At 41.6% G+C, this 6,785-nt stretch overlaps 1 long non-coding RNA gene across 2 annotated transcripts in view; it reads right to left on the bottom strand.

Moving 5' to 3' along the window:
* The window catches only part of LOC104998492, a 24,420-nt gene extending 18,293 nt beyond the window's left edge, over positions 1 to 6,127 (bottom strand). The window contains exons 1-3 of one of the 2 annotated variants that reach the window (XR_826473.1): positions 6,033 to 6,127; positions 5,817 to 5,954; positions 384 to 480 (exon numbers count right to left, since the gene is read on the bottom strand). This is a non-coding gene — a long non-coding RNA (uncharacterized LOC104998492). Of the gene's footprint in view, positions 1 to 383; positions 481 to 5,816 lie in introns of both variants that reach the window. The other variant, XR_826472.1, reaches the window with a different exon arrangement.
* Between the last annotated feature and the right edge of the window lie 658 nt (positions 6,128 to 6,785).

The raw sequence follows: 6,785 nt of genomic DNA, 5'->3' as shown, positions 1-6,785 counted from the left end.
GTGAAGTGAAGTCGCTCAGTCGTGTCCAACTCTTTGCGATCCCATGGACTGTAGTCTACCAGGCTTCTCTGTCCATGGGATTTTTCAGGCAAGAGTACTGGAGTGGGTTGCCATTTCCTTCTCCAGGGAATCTGGAAAAGGGTACACATAGTCAATAAGTAATTCTGACTTATTGTAATAAGTAACTTATAAGTAATAGGTAACCAGTAGATCCAAATTTCATCTGCATCCACCTTTTTATAATAATGGTCAGGTACTTTCCACGAAAGAAATGACTGTGTCTGACTTTCCTTTTCCTACTCTTCTTTCTCTCTGAACATAATTCCTCCAAACTAGAACCGAATAACGTAAAAAAAAGTATGATTTGAAAAATGTCATATCACCTAACAGTTTCCGAAGCATCACCATGTTCTCTATAATTATTTTTAACTGTAGGCTCAACAGGCAGATATACTGGCTTATCTCCTCCTGCCCAGGTTTCTGAAAGACAAAACATAGCAATTACTGTTAAAGGAAAGAATTACAAAAATCATGCATCTTTAATGAAAGGCACAGGAATAGAAATACTATTATCTAGTTCTAGCTTGGCTGGTTCCCAGTTTGAGCCTCTCATGAGCCTGTCCTGCCAGTAACTCTGGCAGGGAGTAGAGAGAACTTTGCCCTCGGGGATCATGATCCCAGGGTCACCATCCTGGGGCTCCAGTCCTGCCCCTTCACTGAAGCAGCTGGATGAGATTGGGCAAGTCAGTTAGTTACTCTTTCCTTATCTCAGCCACCTGTAAAATCAGGGGGTCTGAAATGCCTTGTAATTAAGGCAGTTTCGCATAATGGTTGGGACATCGTACCTGGGCCAGCCCAAGTGACCTAGGATGAGTTATTTAACTGCTTGTTTCTGCTTCCTTATTTGTAAAATGGACACAATAACAGACTTTCCCCAAAGACTCTTTGTGAGATTTAACAAAATTTAATATGGTCAAATGCAGAGACTAGGACCTAGTCTAAAAGCCTTCTTAAATGACAGCTATTATGGTTATACTCAAAGTACCTCATCACTTTTAAATTACTCAACTAGATGACTCAACCCCCCCTAAAATTTTTAGTGTTCTAGGATTTCACCATTGGGATATAAAGTAGACATGGAAGGAAAATACTAAAACTGAAAAGTCACATTTTCCTCTCTTTATCAATATATTAACAGAAAGTTAAAAGTCTTAGAAATTTCTCAAGTTCAAATGCAGATAAAATATGCCATTGACATAAAAGGATCAATTTCACCATGGAGAAGCCTTAAAAGAGGTAAAGAGAAGAGGAAATGTTTTGTCTTTTAAGAGAAGGAAACAGTATTCGCTGAGCACCTGAACACCTGTGGGGTTTTCCACCACCTCATCTCATCAAACTCTCCAACATCACTACAGTGCAGTCAATACTGTGCCCATTTTACAGATGGGGGGCTGGGGCTCAAGGAGGCTGATCACAGTTCCAAAGGCATATGGCTCTCCAACGGCAGACTCAGATTCCTCCCAGGCCTGACTACAAGCCTATCTTTCTTCCACACCAGAAGGCTGGCTCCAGAACACAGGCATTCCTCACTCAGAGTGAGAGTGGTTAGGGAGAAATTGTTTTTTATAAGATAAATTATAATCGAATTGCACCAGAAACATTCACTTTTTAAAAGCCCCCTTACGTAAGTTTTGAAATGAAGCAAAAGACAAAAATCTTCTGCACAATACTATTCATGTGTGCGTGCTTAGTCCCTTCAGTCCTGTCTGATTCTTTGTGACCCTATGGGTTGTGGCCTGCCAGCCTCCTCTGTTCATGGAATTCTCCAGGCAGAAATACTATCACTTTCTAATTTCTTAATATTAGAAAAGGAAAGTAAGAACAGTTGTTGAATTAAGGATTGTGAAGGGGTAGATAATTGGAATGTAGTAGAGAAGAATTTGCCATCAGATGATGTGGGTTTCAGTCCTACTTTTGACAGTTACTAGCAGAATACAGTTACTCTCTCAGATTTGACAAAAGATAACTGCAGGGCCTCTCTCATAATTTATAAAGTTGGAGTAAAAGATGAGAAAGCCTCCAATCTCTGTGTGCCTAGTTCTAATTACTTGGTTTTGTCTTAACAAAAAGAGTACTTCTAAAATATCTTACAAGTTTGAACAGTCAGATACAATCTGAAATAACGCCTCTGCAAATTCCTTCCAGGCTGTTTCTATCATCGAGAAAAACAGGATTCACTCCTGGCCACAGATTTAGGCCTCAATACTCCTTTTTTCTTTCTCATGTAAAAGGTCTTAGTTTATTCTCTCTTATGAAAAATCTGCAAAATCACTACAGATGCAGTCACTGCAGAGTGTTTTCTCCTTCTGTTGTCCAATCTCCAGCTCACTGCTAGACGCTTCATTTCTTTTTGCCAGCACCAACATTGGTTTAAATATCTACAAGCCTTGATGGCAGGTGTTTCTCCCCAAACCGGATGCTAAGGCCGGGGAGTCAGAAACCAGTTCCTTTGTTTTGGTTGGGTTTGGTTGGTTTGTTTGTTTTTGAATCTCCATGGGGAAACAGTGGAAACAGTGTCAGACTTTATTTTTGGGGGCTCCAAAATCACTGCAGATGGTGACTGCAGCCATGAAATTAAAAGACGCTTACTCCTTGGAAGGAAAGTTATGACCAACCTAGATAGCATATTCAAAAGCAGAGACATTACTTTGCCAACAAAGGTTCGTCTAGTCAAGGCTATGGTTTTTCCTGTGGTCATGTATGGATGTGAGAGTTGGACTGTGAAGAAGGCTGAGTGCCAGAGAATTGATGCTTTTGAACCGTGGTTTTGGAGAAGAGTCTTGAGAGTCCCTTGGACTGCAAGGAGATCCAACCAGTCCATTCTGAAGATCAGCCCTGGAATTTCTTTGGAAGGAATAATTCTGAAGCTGAAACTCCAGTACTTTGGCCACCTCATGCAAAGAGTTGACTCATTGGAAAAGACTCTGATGCTGGGAGAGATTGGGGGCAGGAGAAGGGGACAACAGAGGATGAGATGGCTGGATGGCATCACTGACTCGATGGACGTGATTCTGGGTGAACTCCGGGAGTTGGTGATGGACAGGGAGGCCTGGCACACTGCGATTCATGGGGTTGCAGAGAGTCGGACACGACTGAGCGACTGAACTGAACTGAACTGAACTGATACCTGGCACATGTTGTACCAAGTTCATGTTCAACAAACAATTGTTGAATGAGTGAATGAATCTCTAAATTACACTTATCTGTGCCTTGGTACAGCAACAGCTACACAATTTATGGGGCCAAATGCAAAATGCAAATTACACCCCCTTGTTCAAAAAGCAGAAAAAACTGTGATATTAAGGATACTAAAATATAAAGCTTTTTTCCTTTGTTCTGTGGTCTCTCTCACTTGTCACAGTGTTGTTCTAAATAAAGAGAAATCTAAATTTAAATTATTAGTGAGAATGTTGTTCATCTTTGTACTGCATTGTGCTAGTTTTAAATGCAACTATAAGAGACTTTGGGGCTTCCCAAGTGACTTGATGGTAAAGAATCCGCCTGCTGATGCAGGAGATGCAGGTTCAATCCTCCAATTGGGAAGATCCCCGGGAGAAGGAAATGGCAACCCACTTCAGAATTCTTGCCTGCAAAATCTCATGGACAGAGTAGCCTGACAGGCTACAGTCCATGGGGTTGCAAAGAGTCAGACATGACTGAGTGACTGAGAACAGAAGGTCCAGAAGAATAAGAGACTTCATAGGTCCCATGCTCATGAGGTTGGCCCAGCCCGAGTATAGTCCAGACAAATTAAGGAATAATTGACTAAATCCAGGTTTACTCTTGGAATGAGTTTACCCAGCAGTAGCAAGCAAAAGTCAAGGACTTCTACACATGGCAGGAAGAGGGTATCATGGAATAGCTTTCTCCAACTTGTAATAACACCACCTCTCATTTCACTGATTGCAAACCAAATTTGTTCCCTTGGAGACGAAGTCTTCCAATGGCACATAAAATGTTTGAGTAAGTTTCTATCTTCTTTGGGAAAAAAAAAAAAAACAGAGAAAATAAGTTATTGATATAAAGAATTATGGATGGAGAAAATTGCTGGATTTTATTTACTCATATTCCATTCTACCTTTGTCCCTGCAAAAGGCTGGCAAGATATTATATCATAATTATGGACTCCCATAGCAACTTGAGTATCAATGGATCCTATTGTTCTAACCTTTGCAAGCTTCCAGATTGCATCACACAGAAAAAGAGCAGGCACTAATTGCATTGCATATTTATACTTCCTTGTTCCCACCATTACCCACATGATTCCCTGTGGGTTCTAATTAGCTCAATCAGAGCTGGGGTGGGAGAGGATAAAGTTTTAAGCAATTTCAAATAAATATGGGGTTTGCTACCATCACAAAATTTGGCAAAATGCTATCTTTAGCCAAATTCATTTTGTCTCCCATTTCCAAAGAAACTGGAGAGCTTTGTTGTTGTGCTTACATTTCACCAAGGATAATAGCATCTTAAATAATATCAACCTCGCTGGTTTGCATTTTGGCATTTTCCTGGAATTGGAGAAAAAAAATCCATTGTGAATGTAATTTTTGTTGGGCTCTTAAGTGACAGCTGTGAAAATAACAACCAATAACTCTTCCACACTCCCTTTCTTCTCTTTGTTTTATAATCAGCATTGCCCAGAATTCTTACCTTTAAATCCTTTGCAAACTGTAATGAATGGTATTTAGGAAAAGGATTTCCTAAAGGATTATATTCTGGGGAAATAAGCTTAATTACTCCCAGTATCAATCAATGATTTTAAGTTTTGAGAAATCACTTTTTTTTTTAAGTGAAAGCACCTAAAACTTTTTTTTAACATAAACAAGAACAGGTCCCTCCTTTTTCCCATCATATGGCGTCATTATTAATTCATCTGGAATCTCAATTATAATCAGAAAGATGGCTCCTGCAGCTTCACTTACAATCAGCTCAATGCCAAAACAGCCTCGTGCAATCACCCTCCTCACATCTACAGATGACTCCTAATGAAAATTATTCAAAGGCAACGAATATGCTGAGACCCAGTTTGTAGTGTCTAATGGCTGGAGCTTGGAGGTTCACACCAGCCATCTTAACCTTAACCTCCGGTCTCCATCGTGGCAGAGCACAGGCCAAGCCTGGCTGCCTTAGGACTGAATGCAGCCCACAGAACCATCTCTGGAAAGTTTTCCCCACTTTCCTCCTCTCACCCCAGTATATAATACTTTATTAATGGCTACCACTTTTAAAAATTTTTTATTGATTATTTTTTTTAATTTATGACTGCACTGGGTCTTCACTGCTGTGCACAGGCATTCTGTAGTTGAGGTGAGCAGGGGCTACTCTTTGTTGTGGTACAAGGGTGTCTCACTGCCGTGTCTTCTCTTGTTGCAGAGCACAGGCTCTAAAATGCATGGGCTTCAGTAGCCGCAGCCACAGGCTCAGTGGTTGTGGCTCACGGGCTTAGTCGCCCTGGGGCATGTGGCATCTTCCCAGACCACGGATCAAACCTGTGTCCCTTGCATGAGTAGGCAGATTGTTAACCACTGGACCACCAGGGAAGTCCAGTGGCTAACATTTAAATACTAGATGTATTTATATAAAATTCCAGGGTATCAATTTCTTTTTGACAGTGCATATGCTCTAGAAACAGTAGGCCCACATTCTGACATGACACAGACTGGGAGGCACCGAGTCAAGGTGGCCAACTTTCTGCAGGACAAAGACTCTGTGTTCTGTCCTTCCCACTCACCAAACCAGTTTGTTCTTTCACTTACCTCACTCCTACAGACATATAAGTCTGATCCCCTGAATCCAAAACTCAGGGTTCTCCACCCGGATCTTTTCTTCAAATGGTGGTTGGCCTTTTCAAAAGCGTCAGCCCATAAGGAAAGAAAAGGAGAAAGCAGAAGGTTCTATTTCTATAAACTTATATAGAGGAAGGATCGGGCACCATCATTCCCTCACTCAACTCACCTTTACTGAGCACCCACCTTGTGCCTGGTAGAGTCTGAGGAGATGGAGATGCAGTGGCAACAGGATAAGCCCCTTGCCCTCACCAAGCTCCCTTTATCTTGTAAGACAGGCCCTAACTAGAAAAACAAATATGCATCATGTTAGATAAATAGTGAATGCTTAGAGACTAAACATACAAATAGATTACAGCAGAATATATATATAAATAGAATTCTGACCCACAATTTGCAGCAAGCTGCCCAAGAAACCAACCGAGGAAGCCAGCCTGCTATAATCAGACTTGCCGGAGGTCAGAACACTATCTCCAATGATAGTTTAGGAAGCCAGACAATAAACCCGTGTGACAATTGGCCCCAAGTGGACAGGGCTTGATTAATTACTGGAAGCTTCCCTTTTTCCCCTGCTTCCAACCAGAGAAGGCTAAGTATGCACCCCTAACCACTGACATAGGAGGCCCCTTCTAGTTAGCCTACCTAAAGCCTCCCCAGTACAACAGTTTCCAGTGAGGGCATAACCCAGGGAAAGCCTTCCCCTTTTCCATGTAAAGCTTTCCCACTCCTCTGCCTGCCTTTGAGTCTATGTCAAATGCAAGGGATGCTGGCTGACTCTCATGCTGGAGCAAATTCTGAATAAGTAGTCTTTGCTTATTCTCCTTTGTATGGGCTTCATTTATTTCCACAGGGCTTTGAAGCAAAAGAGAGTTAAAGGGATGGACTGATGAGCAGATGGTGAGGTTGGGAGAGAGGTGACATTGGGGATGAGAAGAGAGG

The sequence above is a fragment of the Bison bison genome, unplaced genomic scaffold (assembly GCF_000754665.1).
Source record: "Bison bison bison isolate TAMUID 2011002044 unplaced genomic scaffold, Bison_UMD1.0 scf7180017864330, whole genome shotgun sequence".
Classification (NCBI taxonomy): Eukaryota; Metazoa; Chordata; class Mammalia; order Artiodactyla; family Bovidae; genus Bison; species Bison bison.
Note: the sequence above shows the minus strand (reverse complement) of the source record. Positions and strands in the feature narration are given on the sequence as shown.